The sequence below is a fragment of the Chiloscyllium plagiosum genome, unplaced genomic scaffold, assembly GCF_037043375.1.
Source record: "Chiloscyllium plagiosum isolate Xiang-an unplaced genomic scaffold, Cpla_swu_hap1 HiC_scaffold_35, whole genome shotgun sequence".
NCBI lineage: Eukaryota > Metazoa > Chordata > Chondrichthyes > Orectolobiformes > Hemiscylliidae > Chiloscyllium > Chiloscyllium plagiosum.
In genome coordinates, this window is record NW_028270173.1 from 50,111,497 (window position 1) to 50,138,113 (window position 26,617).

General features: G+C 45.4%; 1 pseudogene across 1 annotated transcript; it reads left to right on the top strand.

The window, feature by feature from the left end:
• Positions 1–1,760: 1,760 nt before the first annotated feature.
• Positions 1,761–14,433, top strand: LOC122546740 (class I histocompatibility antigen, F10 alpha chain-like; annotated as a pseudogene). The gene is made up of 5 exons (XR_015753096.1): positions 1,761–1,969; positions 4,538–4,801; positions 6,895–7,169; positions 7,286–7,563; positions 13,853–14,433. The product of XR_015753096.1 is annotated as a class I histocompatibility antigen, F10 alpha chain-like (transcript).
• The last annotated feature ends 12,184 nt before the right edge of the window (positions 14,434–26,617 follow it).

The window sequence follows — 26,617 nt, forward strand, 5'->3', positions numbered from 1 at the left end:
TGAATATGACACCCTCCATTAACACCCACACTGGGCTCTCTGTACATGACCCACTCCATTAATGCCCACACTGGGCTCTCTGTACATGACCCAGTCTATTAACCCCCACACTGGGCTCTCTGTACATGACCCAGTCTATTAACCCCCACACTGGGCTCTCTGTACATGACCCAGTCTATTAACCCCCACACTGGGCTCTCTGACAATGACCCACTCCATTAACCCCCACACTGGGCTCTCTGTACATGACCCATCCCATCAACCCCCACACTGGGCTCTCTGTACATGACCCACTCCATTAACCCTCACACTGAGTTCCCTGTACATGACCTACTCCATTAACCCCACACTGGGTTCCCTGTACATGACCCACACCATTAACCCCCACACTGGGCTCTCTGTACATGACTCACTCCATTAACCCCACACTGGGTTCCCTGTACATGACCCACCCCATTAACCCCCACACTGGGCTCTCTGTACATAACCCACTCCATTAACCCTCACACTGGGTTCCCTGTACATGACCCACTCCATTAACCCCCACACTGGGTTCCCTGTACATGATCCACACCATTAACCCCCACACTGGGCTCTCTGTACATGACCCACTCCATTTACCCCCACACTGGGCTCTCTGTACATGACCCACTCCATTAACCCTCACACTGGGTTCCCTGTACATGACCCACCCCATTAACCCCCACACTGGGCTCTCTGTACATGACCCACTCCATTAACCCTCACACTGGGTTCTCTGTACATGACCCACTCCATTAACCCCCATACTGTGCTCTCTGTACATGACCCACTCCATTAACCCCCACACTGGGCTCTCTGTACATGACCCACTCCATTTACCCCCACACTGGGCTCTCTGTACATGACCCACTCCATTAACCCTCACATTGGGCTCTCTGTACATGACCCACTCCATTAACCCTCACAGTGGGTTCCCTGTACATGACCCACCCCATTAACCCCCACACTGGGCTCTCTATACATGACCCACTCCATTAACCCTCACATTGGGCTCTCTATACATGACCCACTCCATTAACCCTCACATTGGGCTCTCTGTACATGACCCACTCCATTAACCCCCACACTGGGTTCCCTGTCCATGACCTACTCCATTAACCCACACCTACCGGATTCTCTGAATTTGACACAGGTTACCAGATTACCAAATTCGTCTCCTTCCTCATCCCATGAATCGCTGACTTCAATTGTTTCCCAGGAAACAACAGCTAGATTGTAAACTCCCCATGCTGGGTTTCATATCCTTCCATGCGCTTGCCTAGGATTCCCAGGACTTGCTGTGACGAGTTCCTTATGTGCCCAAACATGTTGTTTCTCAGCCCATCAACCTTCCCAATCCGCCTGATGGCAGTCTGCGAGAGAAGGGAACCCTTCACAGTGAGGACATCCTGCAGAAGGCAATGTCAGAGCACTGCAGCCTTTTCCCCGGGAGTAACCAGGGACCCTGTTCATCCTGTGGCTACCCCTCAGCAACACGGAGGGTGGGAAATGAAAAAAAAAAATGGCTTGGTAGCATCTTCGGTTTTGTAAAATTCCCCTGAAAAGACTTGATGCGATTATCACCGCCGAAAGGGGGCAATCCCGATATTAACTTGGTCGTTTCCAATTCACAGTCTGACTGTAACCTGTCTGAGATACATCCTCCCAGTAACTGGTGACGAGAACCTGTTTGTCTCTTTAATTGGATGGTTTTCTGAGTCTAACCAGTTTTCTGGATCTGCAGTCCGGAAATGGTCGGAATTCAACATAAATCGCTGTGCCGAGAAACTTGTTTTTGTTGTTTTCCATTTTATAAAATTCAATTGTGTTGTCCCCCCTCAGAGTGTTTTATTCCCAATCCCTGATCGGAATAGGGAGAGTGGGTTCCCAGAATGTTGCTGATCCTTTTCTCCATCTCCCTGTGTTTTTCCCGGGTCTCTCCCGGTAAGTACAGAATTCAGCTTTCCATTCTCTCTCTCTCTCTCTCTCTCTCTGTGTCTGGGGTGAATGTGAATCTCTTGGGGAGAGTTTGAAATGGGGGATGTTTGATCAGCCGCCTGTTATACAGCCAGCCTGATCTTTTACACATTGAAGGCAGCACAGTCTGGGAGACTCTGATGGGATTTGTGTCCAGGTCTCCTGACAGCAGGATATAGAAACCCTGAGATCAGAGAAGCTCCGAGCAAATGGGAAATGGTTCCAATGGAGAATTTTAATTTTCACATCGGTTGGGAGAAGCCAGACAGCTTCATCATTCCTGGTCTAAAGTCTTGTAAACACTGCGGGGAGGAGAAGGATACTCCATGTTTAACCCAGCCCAGGCTCAGCTGTGATGCCCTCATGGTTGAATAGGCCAAATTATTCCAGACACCAACATCTTAATGGTCTCCTCTACATTGGGAGACTGGACGCCTCCGAGCAGAGCGCTTTAGGGAACATCTCCGGGACACCCGCACCAATCAACCATACCGCCCTGTGGCCTAACATTTCAACTCTCCCTCCCACTCTGCCGAGGACATGGAGGTCCTGGGCCTCCTTCACCACCGTTCCCCCACCACCAGACGCCTGGAGGAAAAATGCCTCATCTTCCGCCTCGGAACACTTCAACCCCAGGGCATCAATGTGGATTTCAACAGTTTCCTCATTTCCCCTTCCCCCACCTCACCTTAGTTCCAAACCTCCAGCTCAGCACTGTCCCCATGACTTGTCCTACCTGCCTATCTTCTTTTCCACCTATCGACTCCACCCTCCTCCCCTGACCTATCACCTTCATCCCCTCCCCCACTCACCTATTGTACTCTATGCTACTTTCTCCCCACCTCTACCCTTCTCTCATTTATCTCTCCACCCTTCAGGCTCTCTGCCTGTATTCCTGATGAAGGGCTTTTGCCCGAAACGTTGATTCTACTGCTCCTTGGATACTGCCTGAACTGCTGTGCTCTTCCAGCACCACTAATCCAGAATCTGGTTTCCAGCATCTGCAGTCATTGTTTTTACCAACATCTTAATGGCCATCCCCCTGTTTGACAGAGAGACTGTTCACAGAGTGACTGTCCCCCATGGTCTCACACTTCATCCTCCCAATATTCCCGTTTCTCTTCATTTCAATCCGGATTCACTCACTTCACATCTTTCCTGGTTATAGCGATAAAGCACAAACCTGCCCTTGGGTTATCCTGAATTCCTCACTCCAGATGCTCCGCGGTCAGGAAGGTTTCCTCAATGTCTTTCTTCACTTTATTCCAGGTCACTGTTCCAGGTTAAACAGGCAGCTCCAGGATTATGAAACAACAAATGTAATGGAATAGTGATATATTTCCAAATGATGGTGTGTGGCCTGGAGGGGAATTTCCAGTGGTTAGTGTACTCTTGCATCTGTTGCTGTTGTCCTCCTCCAAGATAGATGTCATAGGTTTGGAAGGTACTGTCAGGCGCTTGGAGATGGTACACACTGCTGTGTGTCAGTAATGTAAGGAGTGAGTGTTGTAGATGGGCTAACAATTAAGCAGGCCGTGAATCAGCAGTTACTCACTGCAGAATTCCCAACATCTGACCTGCTCTTGCATACAGTATACATGTGGTTCATCCACTTCAGTTTCTGGACACTCAGTGATTACAACACCATTGAATGTCAAAGGGAGATAGTCACATTCTCACCTGTTTCAGTTGGTCAGTACATGAGGCCTGTGTGTGCTGCCAGTATAACTCGCCACTTACTAGCCGAAGCCTGAATATTGTCACAAGTGTGGCACTGGAAAAGCACAGCAGGTCACGCAGCATCTGAGGAGCAGAAGAGTTAATGGTTTGAGCATAAGCTCTTCCTGAATATTGCCCAGGTGTTGCTGCATTTGGAAATGGATGGTTTCAGTACCCGAGGAATCACAAACAATGCTGAACGTGGTGCAATCATCAGTGAACATCCCTATTTCTGACCTTATACTGGAGAGAAGGTCTCTGAGGGGCTCTTGTAGTGATGTCCTGGAGCTGAGATGCCTGACCTTCAACAACTACAACCATCTTCTCCTGTGCCAGGTATGACTCCAACCGGCAGAAAGTTTTCCCCCTGATTCCCACTGATTCCAGTTTTGCCAGGACTCCTTGATGCCACACTTGGTCAAATGTGGCCTTGATATCCAGGGCTGCCACTCTTGCTAGCCCTCTGGAATTCAGCTTTTTTGTCCATGTTTGAACCAAGTCCATAACGAGGTCAGGAACTCAGTGGCCCCAGGAGAAGTTAAACTGGGTGTCACTGAGCAGATTATTGCTAATTGATGACACTTTCCATCAGTTTACTGATGATCAAGAGTAGGCTGATGGGGGCGGTTAATTCACTGGGTTGGATTTGTCTGCGTTTTTGTGTACAGGTCATGCCTGAGCAATTTTCCACATTGTCAAATTGAGGCTGGTGTTGGAGCTGTACTGGAACATCTTGGTTAGGTGTGTAGGAATTTCTGGGGCATAAGTCTTCAGTACTGTGTAGATGTTTATTAACCCCTTCTTTAACTGATATTTGCAGACAAACCGACTCACTGACTGTGATCTACACGGCAGTCTCTGGCATTAAGGATTTTCCAGAGGTGACTAACATTGCGATAGTCAAAGGAGTTCAACTCAATTATCATGACACTAATGTTCGTCGGATGGTCCCCAGACAGCAGTTCATGGTGGACTATTTTGATGCAGAATACAGGCAATATCTCACAGGTCTCGGGAATACACGATCAGACATGGCAAAGGAGAATCTGAATACAATGATGAAAAGTACAAACCAGACATCTGGTAAGATCGGTGATGTGGAATTTCTGAGTGGTAATGTTGACTGTGGTGTAGGTGGTGTCCCTCTGGGTTCTGCATCAGAAGGTTGTAGGTACAAAGCTCTACCCCAGGGCATAAACACAGCAATTACACTGAACATGCCAGTTCAGGCTGTACAGAATGCTGTGCTGTTGAAGTTGCTGTCTGTCAGATGAAATGCTGAACAGAGTCTCCGTTGACTTTATGTAGATGAACCTTTGAAGAAGAGCAGGGAAGTTATCCCCAACACCCTGGTCAGTATCAAACTTAAATTTTCATCATTTGCAAGTATGTAGGAGCCTTCCTGTGTGCAAATTATCTCCCACATTGCCTCCTTTTAAAACAATTACTAAAGGTAATGAATTACATCACACTTCAGCATTCCTAGAGATCAAGAAACTTGCTTTTTAAAAACAAGTTTAATTTTATTTGTTCTTTCCGATGAGTGACAGGCAGGTACTGAGCCCGAGTTACACTGTTCCCTGTAACACTTGTACATTCCATATGTGACACTGTGTGAACCAGAGGTATGCAGAGTGGTACTCTGTTCTTTCTGCCTATTCTGATGTGAGAAATTTATTAAGTTGTGTCATAATAATGAAGATCAGGAGATGGTTTACGATTGAGTGAGTGGGAATCTGCGGAGATGGGTGTGATCCTCCAGGAACAAGCAGCTTGTTGGAGAATTCCTGTTATCTCACTGGGTCTCAATGTCTGTTCATACATAAGGTGGGCGGGGGGGCATTGATCTTCTCCTGTATTACTGAATGGACAATATGAATCCAGCAGGCAGTGTGAGAGGACAATGAGAGGTTCTGTAGAAAATAACTAAGAGAGATAAGGCAGTGAAGATGATCAAGTACATACTCCAGCACTCACCTCTTGTTCACCCCACTCAGTCCGTCTCCCAGCACTGACCCGTGGGTCACTCCACTCAGTCCATCCCCCAGCACTGACCCCTGGGTCACTCCTCTCAGTCCATCCCCCAGCACTGACCCCTGGGTCAGTGAAGGCAGATAAGGCAGTGAAGATGATTAAGTACATACTCCAGCACTCACCTCTTGTTCACCCCACTCAGTCCGTCTCCCAGCACTGACCCGTGGGTCACTCCACTCAGTCCATCCCCCAGCACTGACCCCTGGGTCACTCCACTCAGTCCATCCCCCAGCACTGACCCCTGTGTCACTCCACTCAGTCCATCCCCCAGCACTGAACCCTGGGTCACTCCACTTAGTCCCCCCAGTACTGACCCCTGGGTCACTCCACTCAGTCCCCCCAGTACTGACCCCTGGGTCACTCCACTCAGTCCATCTCCCAGCACTGACCCCTGGGTCACTCCACTCAGTCCCCCCAGTACTGACCCCTGGGTCACTCCACTCAGTCCATCTCCCAGCACTGAACCCTGGGTCACTCCACTTAGTCCATCCCCCAGCATTGCCCACTCGGTCACTCTACTCAGTCCATCCCCCAGCATTGCCCACTCGGTCACTCTACTCAGTCCATCCCCCAGCATTGCCCACTCGGTCACTCTACTCAGTCCATCCCCCAGCATTGCCCACTCGGTCACTCTACTCAGTCCATCCCCCAGCACTGACCCCTGGGTCACTACACTCAGTCTATCCCCCAGCACTGACCCCTGGGTCACTCCACTCAGTCCATCCCCCAGCACTGACCCCTGGGTCACTCCTCTCAGTCCATCCTCCAGCACTGACCCCTGGATCACCCCACTCAGTCCATCCCCCAGCACTGACCCCTCGGTCACTCCACTCAGTCCATCCCCCAGCACTGACCCCTCGGTCACTCCACTCAGTCCATCCCCTAGCACTGACCCCTGGATCACCCCACTCAGTCCATCCCCCAGCACTGACCCCTGGGTCACTCCACTCAGTCCATCCCCTAGCACTGACCCCTGGATCACCCCACTCAGTCCGTCTCCCAGCACTAATCCCCTGATAACATTCATTAATGGACTATAATTCCTAATTCTATTTGATACTAGATTACCCTCCCCTCAGATCAGGCAGGTTGTCATTTATTTGCAAAAAATTTAATATTATTTCCTGTTTGGTCACCGATGGAAATTCACACATTTCAATGGATAACAATTGTTGAAATCACTGACGACGGCGATATTAAGAGATCGATGCGAGTTGGATTTGATGGAAAGGATTATCTCAGCTTAGATCCAGATAGAATGAGATGGATCGCAACCAATCACAATGCAGTGAAGACTAAAGAGAAATGGAATGCTGATGAATCCTGGAACAAATATTGGGAAACACATCTAGAGCAAGGGTTTGTTCAGGATTTAAACAGATATCTGGAAGCTGGAAAGCAGTATTTTGGAAGGAAAGGTATGTATTTCAGTTCTGTTCCATGTTCCGATCTAACCTCACTGATCTATGAAACCGCTCTCCCATTCCATTCAGTGTCTGTCTATTGTTTGTGTTTTCACCCTTTCCCATCACAGTTCAGCCTGAAGTGTTCATCTCCAGGAGGGAGCCCAATGGTCAGGACAAGCCGCTCACTCTCTCCTGCCTGGTCACTGGGTTTTATCCCAGGACATCGAGGTGACCTGGCTAAGGAATGGAGAGGTCATGTCTGAGACCCAATCCTCGGGGGTACGACCGAACCACGATGGGACCCATCAGATCCAGAAAGAGATTGAGATCAATGCTGGGGATGAGGATCAATACTCCTGTCAGATTGAACACAGCAGCCTGGCAGAGGTCCAGCTCTATCAGTGGGGTAAGGGACTGGAGTATGTGTGTGTGTGTGTCTGTGTGTGTGTATGTCATTGATGAAGGAACAGCATTTGAAGAGTGAATTTGGGCAAGGTCAATACAATGTGTCAACTAATCCCATCAGTTCCCAATGGGCAGGATCTGTTACAATTGTCCCAATTGTCCCAATCAACACAGAACTGGGACTGGACATGGGAACAGAGGCAATGGTGATTTATTACATTGTGTTTCAGAAATCCGACAACACACACATACGCACTTAAAGACACATCTTGTTCCCTGTCTGATCTTCCTTTTGATTGATTGACCCAGGCCAGGTCTCATATCGATCAGTAAACCCGCCGCACACACTCACATCCTCACTGACTGAATATCGAGTGAATGAGAGAGATTAGCGTGTTTTGAGAAGATTTGCAGCTCAGGTTGAGGTTTTGAATATAGGTTTGCTCGCTGAGCTGGATGGTTCATTTCCAAGTTTCATCAGTTGTCTGTGAGGATACTAGTGAGAGAAGATCATGTCTTTTTGTGGCTAGTTGGTGGTCATGTATCCTGGTGGCTAGTTTTCGGCCTGTTTGTCCAATGTAGTGTTTGTTACAGTCCTTGTGTGGTATTTTGTAAATGACATTAGTTTTGCTTGTTGTCTGTATCGGGTTTCTCAAGTTTATTAGCTGCTGTTTTAGTGTGTTGGTGGGTTTGTTGACTACCATGATGTCAAGGGGTCTGAGTAATCTGGCAGTCATTTCCCAGATGTCTTTGATGTCGGGGTGAGTGGCTACGATTTCTGGATGTGTTTTGTCGGCTTGTTTGGGTTTGTTGCTGGGAAAGCAGCGGACTGTGTTCATTGGGTATCCATTCTTTTTGAATTCACGCTTGTGGGATATAGGTAAGGATCTGAATGAGTGTGAAGAGGGGGCCAGGCAGCTGCTGGGAATCAGGAATACTTCACTGACTGGTGACCCAGCAGCTATTGGAGGGAGGAAAGGGCAGGCCCACCAGCTGAATGACCCACACAATCCTTGAGACGTTAACAAGACAGAATTGTAATATGATCTCTGACTTGTCCACACTCTGGGAAATGGGATTTGAACAATTCAGTCATCTCCTTCACCATGTTGCACATCAACTGATCGTCCTCGTCACCATGTTGGAGAGTCTTTTACCTTAAAATTTGCAAGGCGGGTCACTTGGTGGAAAATCCAATTTATGTTTAAAAGTCTTATCCAGCTCAAACTGATTTAAATTCCTTTCGCGTCATGTCAAAAGAAACGTGATTAAAAGTCATGTTGATTTCAGAATACTGGAAATGTCAGTTCAATTTTGTTAAGAAAAGCAATTAAATAAAATCCATTTTAATAGTTAGATAATCAGACTAACACTTCAGAACCATTTGTAAAATCAGCTCCATTTCAACATTCCAACTGTCCATTCAGGAAGGTCCTTTCTGCTGGGGGTTGAATCTTCCTGGAAAGATGAGACCACTCCCTTTCCAACATGACCATCCTCCCAGTCACCGCCCATTTCAATTCCCCAACCACTCCCTTTCCAACATGACCATCCTTGGCCTCCTTCATTGCCAAAATGAGCCATAGTGCAAATTGGAGGAACAACACCTCATCTTCCACCTGGGCAGACACCAGCCCGGAGGACTCAGCATTGAGTTCTCCAGATCTTCTGCTCTCTGCCGCCTGGATTCATTCCTCCCATTGACCAGCCAGGTCATACCCTCCAACTGTCTTCACCCATCCCCACTACACCACCCTACCTCCCCCTTTATCTGCAGCTCCCCCCACACCGACCCGCAATCCTGAAGAAGGGTTACACCCAAAACATTGCCCTCTCCACCTCCTGATGCTGCCTGGGTTGCGGTGTTCTTCCAGTCTCCTGGCTGCGTACTTTGGATTCCACCATTTGCAGTTTTTTCTGTCTCGAACCACATTTCATTACTGCCTTACAAGAACAGGAACAGAAGAAGGTTTGAAATTAGGAACAACGGAGCTTCTCCCAATCGATGTGAAAATTAAACTTCTCCATTGGAACCATTTCCCATTTGCTCGGAGCTTCTCTGATCTCAGGGTTTCTACATCCTGCTGTCAGGAGACCTGGACACAAATCCCATCAGAGTCTCCCAGACTGTGCTGCCTTCAATGTGTAAAAGATCAGGCTGGCTGTATAACAGGCGGCTGGTCAAACATCCCCCATTTCAAACTCTCCCCAAGAGATTCACATTCACCCCAGACACAGAGAGAGAGAGAGAGAGAATGGAAAGCTGAATTCTGTACTTACCGGGAGAGACCCGGGAAAAACACAGGGAGATGGAGAAAAGGATCAGCAACATTCTGGGAATCCACTCTCCCTATTCCCATCAGGGATTAGGAATAAAGCAGTGATTGGAAAATATCTGCTGTTTCCAAACTGAAAAATTAACAAAATAAATGATTTTTTATATCACTGTGCCATTTCCCGATCATGCTGCAGAGCCAGTCTCAGTCCCAGTCTCAGTAAAAAACCCAATAAAGAGATGAACAGGTTCTGTCACCAGTTCCCAGGGAGATCAGACACAGACAGGTTTAGTTACTCGCTGTGAAACAGACACAGGGAAAACTGACCTTTCTCCCGTTGGCAGGACACAGGGTGTGGGCTCTCTGTATTTCGGGAGCCCCTCTCCCATGGGGAAGCTTCTCAGGTAAGAGTTGAATGGAGCCCCCTCCCCTCTCCCCTGGAGGGGGTTAGCGGGTGGGTGGGTGGCCTCTCCCAGTAACCTCTACCCGGGGAGGTGTTCAGGAGTCTCCGGGGACCCACACAACCCTGGGGCGAGTCCCTGAGCCCCCATTAAATGCCATTGGGCTCAGGGAGAATGGTCATGAAGTGGTTCACACAGGGTCTGGGGATCCCAGTCTCGGGAATGGGGAAGAAGATATTCAGTGAAAACCAGTGACTACATTCCCACTGTCATCCACAACATTGCCCACCCGGCAGTGACCCACCCTCCTCGAACCCCTCACTGTCCCAGGCCAAGAACATTGAACTGTACAGTACAGGCTCTTCGGCCCTCGATTTTATCCTACTATTAACATCAAACTAACCCACATTTTACTATCATCCATGTGCCTATCCAAGAGGTGCTTAAATATCTGACTCTACTCCCACTGCTGGCAGTGATGCACCCATCACTCTCTGAGTAAAGAACCCACCTCTCACATCTCTCCTAAACCTTCCTCCAATCCCCTTAAAATTATGACCCTCCATGATAGCCATTTCCACCCTGGTAAAAAGTCTCTGGCTATTCGCTCTATGTCTCTCACCATCTTGTACACATCTATCAAATCACCTTTCATCCTTCTTCGTTCCAATGAGTAAAGCCCGAGCTCCCTCAACCTTTCTTCATAAGACATGCCCTCCAGTCCAGACAGCATCCTGGTAAATCTCCTCTGTACCCTCTCCAGAGCGTCCATATCCTTCTCAGACTGAGGCGATCAGAACTGAACACAATATTCCAAGGATGGTCTAAGCAGGGCTTTATGGAGCTGCAGCATAACCTCGTGACTCTTAAACATAATCTCTAATAATGAAAGCGAACACACCATATGCCTTCTTTACAATCCTAACAACTTGGTTGGAAATTTCAAGGGATCTATGGGTGTGGAATACCTCATCAACATTCCTGATGAAGAGCTTATGCTCGAAACATTGACTCTCCTGCTCCTCGGATGCTGCCTGACTGGCTGTGCTTTTCCACTTTTTGACTCTGATCTCCAGCATCGGCAGACCTCACATTCTCCCTCTCAGTAGTAAAGACTGAAGCAAAGTATCAATTCAGGACATCCCCTTCATTCTCCAAGTCCAGCCACAAATTCCCTCCACTTTCCCCGATCAGCTGTACCCTCACTCTGGCCATGCTCTTGTTCCTCACATGAGTGTTACTGCAGTAACAGCCAGGATTGTGGGCATCAGCCTTGTCTCCTGCTTTTGGACTCCCTCCACTGCTCCGAATCAAAATAATGGAATGATGAGGGTCGGAGACGTGAATTGCAAAGGGTGGATGAGGGAACCTTGCTAAGAAGGTTAATGGTGGATCAGCAATGATTCACATCTAAAGTCGTGTACATGAGTTACAACAATTATTCATTCCCATCTTGTCCAGCAGTAATAGAGGAAACTGGCTCAACACAAGGAATTAGGGATAGTGTCAGATACAAAGAGGAGACATGGCAAACTGCCATAAAATGCAGCCTGAGGGTTAGGAGCATTTTAGAATTTAACAAACGAAAACAAAAACTTTAATCAAGAGGGGAAAAGCAGAGTACAAGGTTAAAATAGTCAGGACTGAAAATGTGTTGCTGGAACAGCGCAGCAGATCAGGCAGCATCCAGGAGAATCGATATTTCGGGCATAAGCCCTTCTTCAGGAATGAGGAAGGGCTTATGCCCGAAACGTCGATTCTCCTGTCCCCTGGATGCCGCCTGACTGCTGCGCTGTTCCAGCAACACATTTTCAGCTCTGATCTACAGCATCTGCAGTCCTCACTTTCTCCTCTAAAATTGTCAGCAGCATGGAAACTGACTATAAAAACTTATATCAATGAGTGAAGAGAAAAAAAAGCCAGGAGAATTATAATGGGGAACAAAGAAATGGCAAAAGAATTTAACACAAACTTTGGTCCTGTCTCAACTAAACAGGGATTATTTCTGCTCTGCTTTGACAGAACCGAAGTTTGTGTTCAAAAGCAGTCAGAAAATGGTGCAGGTCATTCTGCTTTAATGCATGTTTTGTTAATGCAAATTCACTATAAAGCAATTGATGGATTGCAGACACTGATTTGAAAGCACAAACCTTTAAAGCCTATATTGGTTCTCATGTGATTTCAGTCCCATTAGATTAAATGGTGCTGCTATTACGCAATTTTTTTCTGACACGGGATTGCACAGGAATTTAACTATCACGTTGTAGCAGAACTGACTGTACTGGCAAAATAATGTTGCTAAAAGTTGACAAATCACCAGAGCTTGATAATCTACATCCGAGAGTACTAAAGAAAATGGCCCTGGCAGTGTTGGATGTGTTGGTTCATCTTCCAAAATTCTGTACTCTGTGGATTGGAGGGTGTCAAATATAACATCATGGTTTAAAAAGGGAGGAAGAGACAAATAGAATGTCAGCATTTATTGCTGAAGAAATAGTGTAGAAAGGTAGGGATGTATTGCTGGAATTATGCAAGGCATTAGTGAGACTGTACCTGGACTCAAAGACAGTGAGTGGTGAGTGTTGAGTTCTCTGTTTGCATTCAGTTGGTTTAAATAAAGTGTGTCTTGTGTAATAATGGCACTTTCAGTGGCTGGGAATTTCCTGGGTGTGGATGGAGTCACTTGGGGTGGTTTGTAGAAGGCGAATAAGGCCCAGCGTTCAGAATTGGCAGACAAGCTGAAGTTGAGATTCCCTGTGCCTGTGAGGAAAAGAGAGAGGGAATTGCAGTGGAACAAAGAACAAACGAATTCAAACAGCTTGACTATGAAAAGGAAATGAAAGCATTTGCATAACAATTAAAAGCCGGTGAAATGCATAACGAGGGAGATTTTGAACTTCAGAGTTTTGAAAAAAGGCAAGTTGATTCCAAGTGATGGTGGCAAAGGTAAAAGGGGAGAGTAGTGGTGAGGACAATGGTGAACAGCAACTATCAAAGCCAAAGGCCTGGTAGGAATCTGTTTAAATATGTCCAAGTGTTACCAAAGTTAGACAAGAAAGCCATAAAAGACTTCTTTGTTTCATTTAAGAAAGTGGCAAAACAAATGAAATGGCTTGTGACCATGTGGGTATTGTTGATTCAAACAAAGTTGGTAGGTAGGGCAAGTGAAGTGTTTGCATCACAAACAGGGGAGGTATCTGGGGAGTATGACAAGATGGGTGGTTAGCACTGCTGCCTCACAGCGCCAGGGACCCGGGTTCGATTCCAACCACGGGCGACTGTCTTTGTGGAGTTTGCATATTCTCCCCATGTCTGTGTGGGTTTCCTCTGGGTGCTCCGGTTTCCTCCCACAGTCCAAAGATGTGCAGGTTCGGTGAATTGGTCATGCTGAATTGCCCATAGCGTTCAGGGATGTATCGGCTAGGTACATAGAGGGAACGTAGAGGAATACGGTAGGGGAATGGGTCTGGGTGGGTTACTCTTCAGTGGGTTGGTGTGGACTTGTTGGGCCCAATGGCCTGTCCCCACACTGTCGGGACTCTATAAATCTATGATTCTAAAAACAGCCATCTTAAATGTGTATGAACTGCGCTGTTATGTTTTATGTTCTCAGTGCATATGAACTTGTACTAGACGCCGACAGAAAACAATTTCAAAATCTAAGGAAAGAACCTGGTCAAAAATACAGCGAGTTTGAAAAGATCAAACAAAGTAACTTTGCTTCGTGGATGAGGGCATGAAAATAAATCAGACACATATCACAGTCTTGGAGGGACTACTGCGCTGGAGTTCAACAATTCCCTTTGTGAAGTAATGAGGATTCATGTGGAGGAGCAGAGAGTTAAAAATGCCAAGAGTTTCCATGTGTTATAAAGTGGAGGTTGACCCCACCCTCCAAGGACTAAACCGGAATCCCCAAAGAGGAGCCCATGGCCTCATAATCTGTAAAAGGGGGTGTGCAGAGTGGTGGAACTCAGCAACTTCAAGTGGAGAAATAAAATAAATCCCTAACACTCACTTTAAAATCAACAAGCAACCATTTATTTATCTCACTCTAACAGTGAACAAATTAACTTAACTATGTACAAACAGAATAAATTCCTACTAACTGCTAACTATTCCCAAATACAGCAAGATTCTAATGGTATGTTGGTCCAATAAATGCCACTCCCACGTACATAAAAAAAGAATTTAGTCTCTTGAAATTACTGCCAGGTTATGTGTCTTCTGGAATATTGTGTGCTTTCTCTGTCAATTCTTCAGTCAGGAATATTAACTATTTGTGCCATTAGTATCATTTTTATTTTGGTGATACTTTCTCTAAGACATAGATGAGGGTGTGAGAGCCAATGATTTTCTCTTGAGAACTGAGGGCTGTTGGCTCTGCTGGAGGGTAGTTAGCTCTGAGGTCTTTATCCAACTGGCCCCTAGCTTTATCCCCTTGATGACACATCAATACTTCACACAATAGGATTGGTCCCATGTTGTCAAAATCATCAGACTTAAATTTAATAGATTTTTGGTATCTAAGTACCTGGTTCAAATTAATTAGCTAAATTCAAAAGCCGATTGTATTGAAAAAATGTCTGCTAACTGTATGGCCTTTTGATATAATGTTTCAGTTTGGGTGCTCTCTATGTACCTGCAAACATTCAAGCTGCTGTTCACAGACATCCATTTTAAATGTCTAAGCACGGAAAAAGCACATGATCTTTTAAAGGGACCACACAATGCTTCCACCTTCCGCTCCTAGCATTTTACAAACACTAAATTCTAACTTCCTGCCTTCAAATCCACAAGTAATCTTCCCAACTTTGCAACACTTGTGTGAGTAAAGTTTCCTCATGTTTACCAAGAGCAGCAGGAAAAGAAATTAAGGTTTTAAGAAATACAGGAGCAAGTCAATCTTTGATAGTGAGAGATAAAGAGATATGTAATTGGAAGGAGTTTTGCCAGAATACATGGTAATATGGTAACCATGGAGTCCATAGTGAGAAACATAGTGTTCCATCATGTCAGGCTAAGTTAGAGGGTCTGATGAAACGCAGTGGTTGGAGTAATAGAGAAATTCTTGGTTCCAGAAACTGTTTATCCTGGAATTATTCCTGAATGTGTGATAACAAGGTCACAAAGCCACAGAAGGAGAAATCAAAGAGAAAAGATAAGGAAGTTTAAATTCAATTATCAGTAACGTTGTTGAGAAAAAGCAAGAACAGTTGGAGAACAAACTGGATGTTTTCTAGTTCAGAGACGTTAGCTAAATTACAATAGAAAGATGAAAAGATAAAGCAGTTGTATCAAAAAACGATTCTGCTATCCCAGAATGTCAGTATCTTATAATGAAGTGTTGATGAGGAAATGGAGACCATCACATTCCAAGTGGGTGAAAAATGGGCAGAAGCTCATCAAGTTGTATAACTGGTGAGTGATATAAAGGAGGTGTTGTGGGTAGCACCATGAGAGTTACCAGTAGGAGGTCATTTGGGAATAAGGAAAACTCAAGCCAAAAAATAAGTTTATCTTTATTGGCCTGGACTGCAGAAAGATGTTGTTGCATTTTGCCAGACATGTCAGACATGTCAGATAATTGGAAAACGTTAGGCAGTGATAAAATCAGCATTTTATAAATCTTTAACAAAAGTCTTAATTAATTGCATTGGACCCAACCCTAAAACAAAAAGTGAGAATCAGTATTTGTTGACCATAATGGATGTGTCTACGAGATTTCCAGAGGCCACTCCATCTGCAAGGAGTTTAGAAGAATTATTCAATTTTTAGGCAGCACGGTGGCTCAGTTGTTAGCAGTGTTGCCTCACAGCTCAGGGACCTGGGTTCGATTCCAACCTTGGGAGACTGTCTGTGTGGAGTTTGCATATTCTCCCTGTACCTGTGTGGGTTTCCTCCAGGTGCTCTGGTTTCCTCCCACAATCTAAAGAAGGGCTGGTTAGGTGAATTGGCCATGCTAAATTGCCCATTGTGTCCAGAGATGTGTAGGTAAGGTGCATTAACTAGGGGCAAATATCAGGCAGGGGGAGTGAGCCTGGGTGGTAACTCTTTGCAGGGTCAGTGTGGACTTGTTAGGCCGAAGGGCCTGTTTCCACACTGCAGGGATTCTATGATTTTTTTTCCTCTAGATACAGACAATCAGTAGAAATGCAACTGGAATAAGGCTCAAACTTTATATCAAAGTTATTCAAGGAAATTATGAACAGCTGAGGAGTCAAAACAGTTTAAATCAATTATATAACATCCAGAATCACGGGAAGCATTAGAGCAGTGACATCAAACTGTAAAAACTATATTGAGGGCCTACAGTCAAGACTATCCAGAGGATTGTGTTCAGAACCTGACCAAAGCCCCTCAAAATATTCAGAAGATAGTCTAACTAACTTTTTATTATTTTAAAGCTCAACATGAGGTGCTGCATTCCAGATGAAACGCAGTGGTTGGAGTAATAGATAAATTCTTGGTTCCAAATTCCAGATGCAATTTGATTGGTCAAACTACCGGATTTAAAGCAAAACACGCTTTAGAGTCACAGAGTCGTAGAGATGTACAGCATGGAAACAGACCCTTCAGTCCAACCCGTCCATCCGACCACATATCTCAACCCAATCTAGCCCCACCTGCCAGCAACCGGCCCCTATCCCTCCAAACCCTTCCTATTCGTATACCCATCCAAATGCCTCTTAAATGTTGCAATTGTACCAGCCTCTACCACATCCTCTGGCAGCTCATTCCATGCACATACCACCCTGTATGTGTTTCACCTCTCACCCTAAACCTATGCACTCTAGTTCTGGGCTCCCCGACCCCAGGGAAAAGACTTTGTCTATTTATCCTATCCATGCCCCTCATAATTTTGTAAATCTCTATAAAGTCACCCCTCAACCTCTGACACTCCATGGAAAACAGCCCCAGCCTGTTAAGCCACTCCCTGTAGCTCAGATCCTCCAACCCTGGCACATCCTTATAAATCTTTTCTGAACCCTTTCAAGTTTCACAACATCTTTCCGATAGGAAGGAGACCAGAGTTGCACGCAATATCCCAACAGTGGCCTAACATTGGTATATCCTGTACAGCTGCAACATGACCTCTCAACTCCTGCACTCAATACTCTGACCAATAGAGGAAAACATACCAAACACCTTCTTCAATATCTTATCTACGTGCAACTCCACTTTCAAGGAGGTATGAACCTGCACTCCAAGGTTTCTTTGTTCAGCAACACTCCCTCGGACCTTACCATTAAGTGTATAAGTCCTGCTAAGATTTGCTTTCCCAAAATGCAGCACCTCACATTTATCTGAATCAAACTTCAGATTCCTGCCACTTCTCAGCCCATTGGCCCATTTGGTCAAGATCTTGTTGTAATCTGAAGTAACCCTCTTCGCTGTCCACTACGTCTCCACTTTTGGTGTCATCTGCAAACTTACTAACTGTACCTCTTATGCTCGCAACCAAATCAATTATGTAAATGACAAAAAGTAGAGGGCTCAGCACGGATCCTTGTGGCACTCCACTGGTCACAGGCCTCCAGTCTGAAAAACAACTCTCCACCACCACTCTCTGTCTTCTACCTTTGAGCCAGTTCTGTATCCAAATGGCTAGTTCTCCCTATATTCCATGAGATTCTACCTTGCTAATCAGTCTCCCATGGGGAACCTTGTTGAATGCCTTATTGAAGTCCACATAGATCACATCTACTGCTTTGCCCTCATCAATCTTCTTTGTTACTTCTTCAAAAAACTCAATCAAGTTTGTGAGACATGATTTCCCATGCACAAAGCCATGTTGACTATCCCGAATCAGTCCTTGCCTTTCCAAATACATGTACATCCTGTCCCTCAGGATTCCCTCCAACAACTTGCCCACCACCGAGGTCAGGCTCATCGGTCTACAGTTCCCTGGTTTGTCTTAACCGCCCTTCTTAAACAGTGGCACCACGTTAGCCAATCTCCAGGCTTCCGGCACCTCACCTATGACTATCGATGATACAAATAAGGCCCAGCAATCACTTCTCTAGCTTCCCACAGAGTTGTTGGGTACACCTGATCAGGTCCTGGGGAGTTATCCACCTTGAACCATTTCAAGACATGATATTCATCCACTTTCGTTAAAATACAACAAATTAACTTAATTCTATTGGAAAACATAACAGAATAATTGAAGCAGTAACTATTTCTAATTAACTGTTCCAATAGAGTAATATCCCATAAATACACCCTTGGCAAAATGTAAATTCGGAAAACAGACTGTCTCACATCCAACTGCAATAACAGGAAGAGAACCCCCAGCTTTTGGCTGTAACTGAGAGAGGGATAAATAGATTCCAGGTCATCAAGACCCAACAGCAACTGTTGAAACGTATATAAAAAATCCTGGTTCTGTGGGAGCCTGACCCCACAGGGTCATTCAGGCTGCTTCTATTATTCCAACTTATAAAAACCCCAAGGCCTCACAAGCTGTTTGCTCCCATGGTTCAGCTGGACGGCTCAGTACCTCTGCCTTAAAATCTCTCTTCAATAAAAACTAGGGTAAAATCCATCACTTAATGCCACAGTAGCATCACAACTGGGAGAACAAAATTGTATTTGTATTTTTTTTTCAATTTGGGATGTACCTAATAAATCAGCTAAATTTGAATTTGTATTCGGACATGAGGTGGGGGGACCATTTAAATTAATTCAGGAAGTATTGAAGAGTCAAGAGTTCAAAGATGAAATATTTGGGCTACATGATAAATATTAGGAAGAAATTATATAGAGTGGGTGAGTTGGCTGGACAGTGTGTAAACCCAGCACACCACGTGGTGATTCAGGAAGCAAACTAGTGCTCAGACATGTGTAGTTTTGCTAATGGGGATAAGGTGATAGTGTTACTGTCAGTGGGAGGTGAACATTAAAAGGCAAGGGTTAGTTGGCTTTATTGAATCGAAAGGAAATTGAGTGAGGGGAATTATTTGATAAGAACGTCAGATAGAAAGGAAACAGGGTGTGAATTTGCTCAGAAGGTGTTTGAGAAGAAAGAAAAGTGAGATGAGAATGGATACTTGTTACAACTCAGAGGGAAGACCCAAATCCAAATGAGTCTGAATTTAATTTTCCTCAAATTAAATTGGACAATGAGGAAATTTGCACTAAATTACTGAGTTCCCATCCAGAGGAAAATCAAACTGACCTGAAAGTCTGATTGCAATCACATAAAGATATAGCTGTATGTGGGAATATGCCGGGAAGTAGTCAAGTAATTGCTCATGGTGGAAATATAGGAAATGCTTTTCCAATGAAGAAACATTCTTGTCGACTTAATATTCTCAAATTGGTAAAAGTTCCAAAAGAGTTTGAAAACATGCTCAGCGATGACATAATTGAATGAGTTGCAGTGAATGGAGCTCACGCATAGTGATGGTCCCAAAACCAGATGGTACCCAACAATTTTGTGTGGACTATCGAAAATACAACGCAGTGATGGAACCTGCTTTGTACCCTATGCCAAGATTGAAAGATTACATTGAGAAGGTGGGACAGCTTGAACTACTCAGAGGATACGGGCAGGTGACTTTAACTGAAAGGTTGAAGGCAATTTTGGCTTATATGACAGCGAGCAGCCTTTACCAGTTCAAAGTTATGTCTTTTGACACGAAAAATGCCATATTTCGAAGACTAACTAAGAAGGCCATTTTGGGATTGTTCAGTTGTGTGGTGAACGTGGATGATCTTGATTTGGAGATGCCGGTGTTGGACTGGGGTGGACAAAGTTAAAAATCACACAACACCAGGTTATAGTCCAACAGGTTTAATTGGAAGCACACTCGCTTTCGGAGCGACGCTCCTTCATCAGGTAATGGATGATCTTGTCATTTTCAGACACATGTGGAAGGATCATTTGGAGTATCTCTCAGAATTATTCAATCAACTTCCGAAGGCGTGCTTGGTGCTAAACCTGGTGAACAGTGAGTTCACAAAAATCCAAGTCATGATCTTCCGGCATATCATTGGACAGATGGCCCCATAAGCTGTGAAAGGAAAGGGTAATGGGGAGCTTTCCATACAGTTGACAAAAAGAGGGCTTAGGAGTAGCAGATGGAGTTTAATTCAGATAAATGTGAGGTACTGCATTTTGGGAAAGCAAATCTTAGCAGGACGTATACACTGAATGGTAAGGTCCCAGAGAGTGTTGCTGAACAAAGAGACCTTGGAGTGCAGGTTCATAGCTTCTTGAAAGTGGAGTCACAGGTAGATAGGATAGTAAAGAAGGCATTTGGTATGTTTTCCTTTATTGGTCAGAGTATTGAGTATCGGACTTGGGAGATCATGTTGTGGCTGTACAGGACATTAGTTTGGCCACTTTTTGAATATTGCATGCAATTCTGGTCTCCTTCCTTTTGGAAAGGTGCTGTGAAACCTGAAAGGATTCAGAAAGGATTGACAAGGATGTTGCCAGGATTTGAGCTATAGGGAGTGATTGAATAAGCTGGGGCTGTTTTCCTTGGAGCATTGGAGGCTGAGCGGTGACCTTTTAGAGGTTTACAAAATCGTGAAGAGCATGGATAGAGAAAAAGTCTTTTCCCTGAGGTGGAGGAGTCCAGAACTAGAGGGCATAGGTTTAGGGTGAGAGGGGAAAGATATAAAAGAGACCTAAAGGCCAACGTTTTCACACAGACGGTGGTATGTGTATGGAATGAGCTGCCAGAGGAAGTGGTGGAGACTGGAACAATTACAACATTTAAAAGGCATCTGCAAGGGTATATGAATACGAAGGGTTTAGAGGGATATGGGCCGGGTGCTGGCAGGTGGGACTGGATTTGGTTGGGATATCTGGTTGGGTGGACCAAAGTGTCTATTTCCATGCTGTACATCTCTATAACTCCATGACTCTAGAATTGTTTTTTATCAAAGTTTGGTACTGAATTTTAGCAGCATGGTTACTCCACTGACTGAGCTGTAGAAGACGTGCAGATAATGTCAGTGATAAAAATGTATCATAAACCAGTTAAAAGCCTGAAACAGCACCCAATTATGCAAAACCACATGATGTGGCTACTGATGTAAGCGATGTGGGTGTCATTATTGTACTCTTACAAGAAGTCAACAAGAGGATAGAAAGACCGACAAGATATTTTTCATGAAATTTGAAAGTACATCAAGAAAGAATCCATCATTGAGAAAGAAACCTTGAGTTTGGTGTTGGTGATGCAACAATTTCATGTTGATGTTGCCACTCATGTATCTGAGGTGATTATGTACGCTGATAACAACCCCTTGGTGTTTTGGGGAAAAATTTAAGAAACAAATGCCAGACTATTTCGATGGAGTTTATTGTTACAACCATTCAATTTAAAAATGAACCATCTGGCAGGATGAGAGAATGTCATTGCTGACACTTTGTAACGGCTTTGCTGAAGGAAGCTGATGGTGTTCTGTGGTGGAAGGAGCGGACTGAAATGGATTGGAGCATGGAATGGTTACGTGCTTAGATTTAATACAGTGCATGTACAATGTAGAGTGCTAACAGAGTGAGACCGAAAGCTTTGAAAATGAAGCCATCTTTGCACAATGATGGTATATTTATTTTAAAGGGATAGGTGTGTCAATACAGTACCTTTCAAAGATGGATTCTGTCCTGATTCTCGTGTCTGAGGGGTATTGTTACTCTGATACCGAGCTGTCTGTTCCAAGCAGCTGGTTTGTATTTTTTAAGTTACGGCAAAAGAATCATGAGTGAGTGGAGCCATGTTTGAGTTTGAGTTTTACTTCGCTGCTGGAAGACAATCATACGTTTCTCAACCCAATTCTCCTGTTTAGATTAAAGACCTGTGGTGGACTAATCAAATCACATTTGGACCCCTGCGCCTTACACTTGCCTTTAATAAAGTACAAGGTGGGGACTAGGCTTTCTTCTTGATGTATTTTGAGAAGGTCCAGTCCATAACATTCTGCCCAACATCCTGACTTTCACTCAGAGGCCTGTACACAACTCCCTTCTGGGGATTTTCCCCTTTGTGGTTCCTCAACTCCATCCACTCGGATTCTCGACCTTCTGACTCGACATCACTTCCTGCTGTTGATTCCATTTCATTTCTCACAAACAAGACAAAACCACTCCGTCTGCCTGTCCTTTTGATCGGATGTAGATCTTGGATATTTAGCTCCCAGGCCTGGTTCCCTTCCAGCTACTTCTTTCTGATCCCCACAATATCGTAGCTGCCAGTTTCAATCGGTGATACAACCTCAACTCTCACATTCTGCTTTTATTTTCCCAGACTCGAACTTCTCTACTCCAACTCCCTTCAGGAGTCATAGATTAGATTACTTTCAGTGTGGAAACAGACTCTTCGGCCCAACAAGTCCACACCGACCCGCCGAAGCAACCTACCCGTACATTTACCCCTTACCTAACACTATGGACAATTCAGCATGGCCAATTCACCTGACCTGCACATCTTTGGACTGTGGGAGGAAACCGGATCACCCGGAGGAAACCCATGTAGACGCAGGGAGAACGTGCAAACTCCACACAGTCAGTCGTCTGAGGTGGGAATTGAACCCAGGTCTCTGGCGCTGTGAGGCAGCAGTGCTTACCACTGTTCCACCATGCCGCCCATGAGTCAGGAAGTGACATTTTGACTGTTCCTTTCATTGAGAACCGTCTCGTTCTCTTCATGTCCCTGTCCCACCCTCCCAGTCACTGTTAAAACCTGTCAGACTAATTTCCCCACCCCTCCTGACTCTGTCCACCTTCCCAGATACTGATACACCCTGTCAGACTAATTCCCCTCCCCTCCTGACCCTGTCCCACCCTCCCAGTCACTGTTAAACCCTGTCAGACTCATTCCCCTCCCCCCTGACCCTGTCCCACCCTCCCAGACACCGTTAAACCCTGTCAGACTGATTCCCCTCCCATCCCCACCCTGAAGTGATTGCCTTGTGTCTGTCTGTACCTGACCTCAGGGTTTCCTGGCCCCAACTGAAGGACATTACCGGAGCCTCATTGAGGAATAACAGGATTCTCCTGTTGAAGCTTGAACATGGACATCATTGTCCATCCTTCCAAATTAAAGCCGACACACAGACGTACAGCTCATTGCTCACACCCAGTTCTTTCAGGATTGAGATAAATTTTTCTTGGGAATGTGCTTCCACAAATTGAACAGTGGATCCCAGATCCACCAGGTCAGAATTCTGATTCTTCAGGTGAGAGGAGTGGCTCCATCCAGTGTCAGCAAGGTGATGGCTCTCACAGTTGAAGGGATCTTCAGGGCTGGTTTCTCTCACCCTTTTTCATCTTCAACAACTTGTTCCCAATGACAGACATCTGTGTTGCTTTGTGTCAGAGTCACTTTTAAACAGACATTATAATCTTACTGTTCACTCTGAAATTACCCAGAAAAGACCATCTCCAGGATTGGATCCTCAGACACTGGAACCACATGAGCTGAACATTGTCACCGTGATTCATGGTCAGAGCATCGATAGCTGGTAGCTCAGCTTTTAGATGGACTTTAGTGTCAGGATCTTGTTTAACCACCTGATCTCCATTGGCAATGTCAGGTAGCTCAGGGAAAAGTGATTCCAGATCATAATGTGGTTTGAATACATGATCCACATTTCACAGACAGAGAGCAGGATCCTGTCAGTAGCTGGATTGCACAGAGTGAGAGAGAAAAGGCAGATAATGAAAGGGAGATGAACAGATATAGATACACCGTTACATATGTCAGTGTGCACTCATACACAGCTCACTCAGGACTGTAGAGAGATGTATACATACGGGTATAGATACATTGAGAGATATTAGATTAGATTAGATACCCTACAGTGTGGAAACAGGCCCTTCGGCCCAACAAGTCCACACCGACCCGCCGAAGCATAACCCACCCAGACCCATTCTCTTACATTTACCCCTTTACCTAACACTACAGACAATTTAGCGTGGCCAATTCACCTAACCTGCACATTTTTGGATTGTGGGAGGAAACCGGAGCACCCAGAGGAAACCCACGCAGACACGAGGAGAATGTGCAAACTCCACGCAGAGAGTTGCCTGAGGCGGGAAATGAACCTGGGTCTCTGGCGCTGCGAGGCAGCAATGCTAACCACCATGCCACCGTGCCGCCCACAACATATATCCGTTTGTACCCACACACAACATACAGATGGACAGGGAGAGACATACACAGATATAGATACAGTGTTAGATAAAGATACCCAGTGATGGTTCATTATCTGGATGGCGTTGGTCCTTCATTGTGCAATGATGGAGATGTTAGGCAGGTAAAATTCCAGTCTACCACAGAGTGGTACCCAGACCTCATTAAGCTCGAGCTCTTCAAGAACACTTCCACGGCTGTTTGAAGGGATTGACACCATGAACCATTGACCTTTCAGGCAGGTATGGTATGATACTCCCCACAGCTCCTCCAGTTCCATCTGAGAGATTAAATGTGACCATCCTCTTTCCTGGTTGGAATCTCCAGGACCTGGTTGGTCAAGTGGTTCGTTGAGGGAAACCACATGAGAAGCTAATGAGAACAGGCTCTTGTTTTAAACAGGACTGAGTTTACTTCATGGTAACAGCTCGGTCCAGGATACACTGGCGTGGGGGGTGGGGGGGACATTGTTTTACAGACGATGCTGGGTCCCACCACTTCAACATCTAAATCTGACCTCTTCACCCAAGTCCATGTGACATCATCATATTGGGTAGTGCTTCATATACTCCTCAGCATTAACCCATTCAGCACCGAACCCCATCCAGTAATAATATGTGAGACCCAGAATGGGGCATTTCGTGTAAGGGGATTTCAAGTTCCAAACTTTTTGAGAGATTGTGGGAGTCAGAGTTCCACAGAAACTCTTTAGGGATACAGAAGGAAACCACACACAAAACCGATCAGGACTGAGAGTCCCATAGATGCTGAATGAGGCAAGGTCTCTGTCTGCAGCCCTCCCACCACACTACAGGAAGAGATTGATGACCTTATAAAACCCCTTGAGGGAGTTGTCTGATTAACGTGATGTGTATATTGTAAAATATGACCGACAATTATAAATACAGTGAGGCAGCTCAGAGAGCCACAGACTGCACTGAAAGGATGTGACTGACTTTGCACTTTGTGTCATGCAAATTGGATCCAATGTGGAATTTTATTCACAAGTTTTAGAAAGTAAATATGCAAATTGGAAAACAATATTTTCCTATTATATCACTAAGCTGACTGTAAATGCTGATAATTGTGGTTAGTCATCAATAAATAATTGTTTGTTGTTGATTGAATTCATTGCTAATAATTTCACGAGATTTTCACTCAGCAGCTTGTGGGTCCTCGTATCAGCAGTTGTTGAGGGTCAGTTCAATGCGACCTGGGAGAGTTAAGGCCATTCATGGGTCACAGGTCAGTATCAGTCACTGCTAACCCTCTGCTGGCTGGGAATCCCATGGACACTAGTGTTCTTCCTCGTACTGAGTCTAATTCAGGACACAGTCACAGGGGAGACACTCAGACCCTGGGAGGGGGGAGTGTGGAAGGGGGGAGTGCAGAGAGAGAAACACCCAGGCTCACCCCCAGGGTCAAGGTTCTGGGTCATGTGTCAAGGAGAATTGGGCTATTCTACCAGGAAAGGAAGCACCTGATGGGATTTATAAAACATTAAACAGTCTGGAAACGAGAAATCTGAGATTGGTTTTAAACTAAACCGAGAGATTCAGAACAGGAGGACACAGTTACAGTGAGAGAGATTCTTCACCCAGTCAGTGATCAATGAGCTAAACCTGACAGAGAGTTTAATGTGAGGGAACATGGAGTGGATTAATTACAGAGAGTCAGGTTGGCCTGTGGGCTATTGTGAAAAGGAGTTATAACAGAGTTATTTGCGTCATATAAGCACAGAGGATCCGGTATGGGGTTTGGTGGGAAGAGTCGGCTAGAGAGAGCAAACTGTTGGGGTGAGAGGTGGGGGGGGATTGATGGTGAGAGTCAGGTACAGGGAACTCAGTGTGGGGGAGGGGGGCGGTTTACAGCACGTTCACTGCACCCTGCTCCTACCAATAACCATCATATGGGAACACATTTCCCCATTAAACCTCATGGCACAGCCCCTCCCTCCCCTCCTGTGGGATGTGAACAGGTCGAGCAGATGAAGACTGTGTGTCCATGAGGTACTGTGGGTCATCAACACCAGCAGAACTGCCATCCAATACAAACTGTAACCTCATGGCTCACCCCAACCCCCAGTCTCTCATTACCACCAAGCCAGGGGACCAACCCCGGTTCAATGAGGAATGTGGGAGGGATCACAGGAGCAGGACCAAGCAGAGCTGAAAAATGATGTATTTTTTATTCACTGGAGAGACGTGGAAATCACTGGCTGCTGG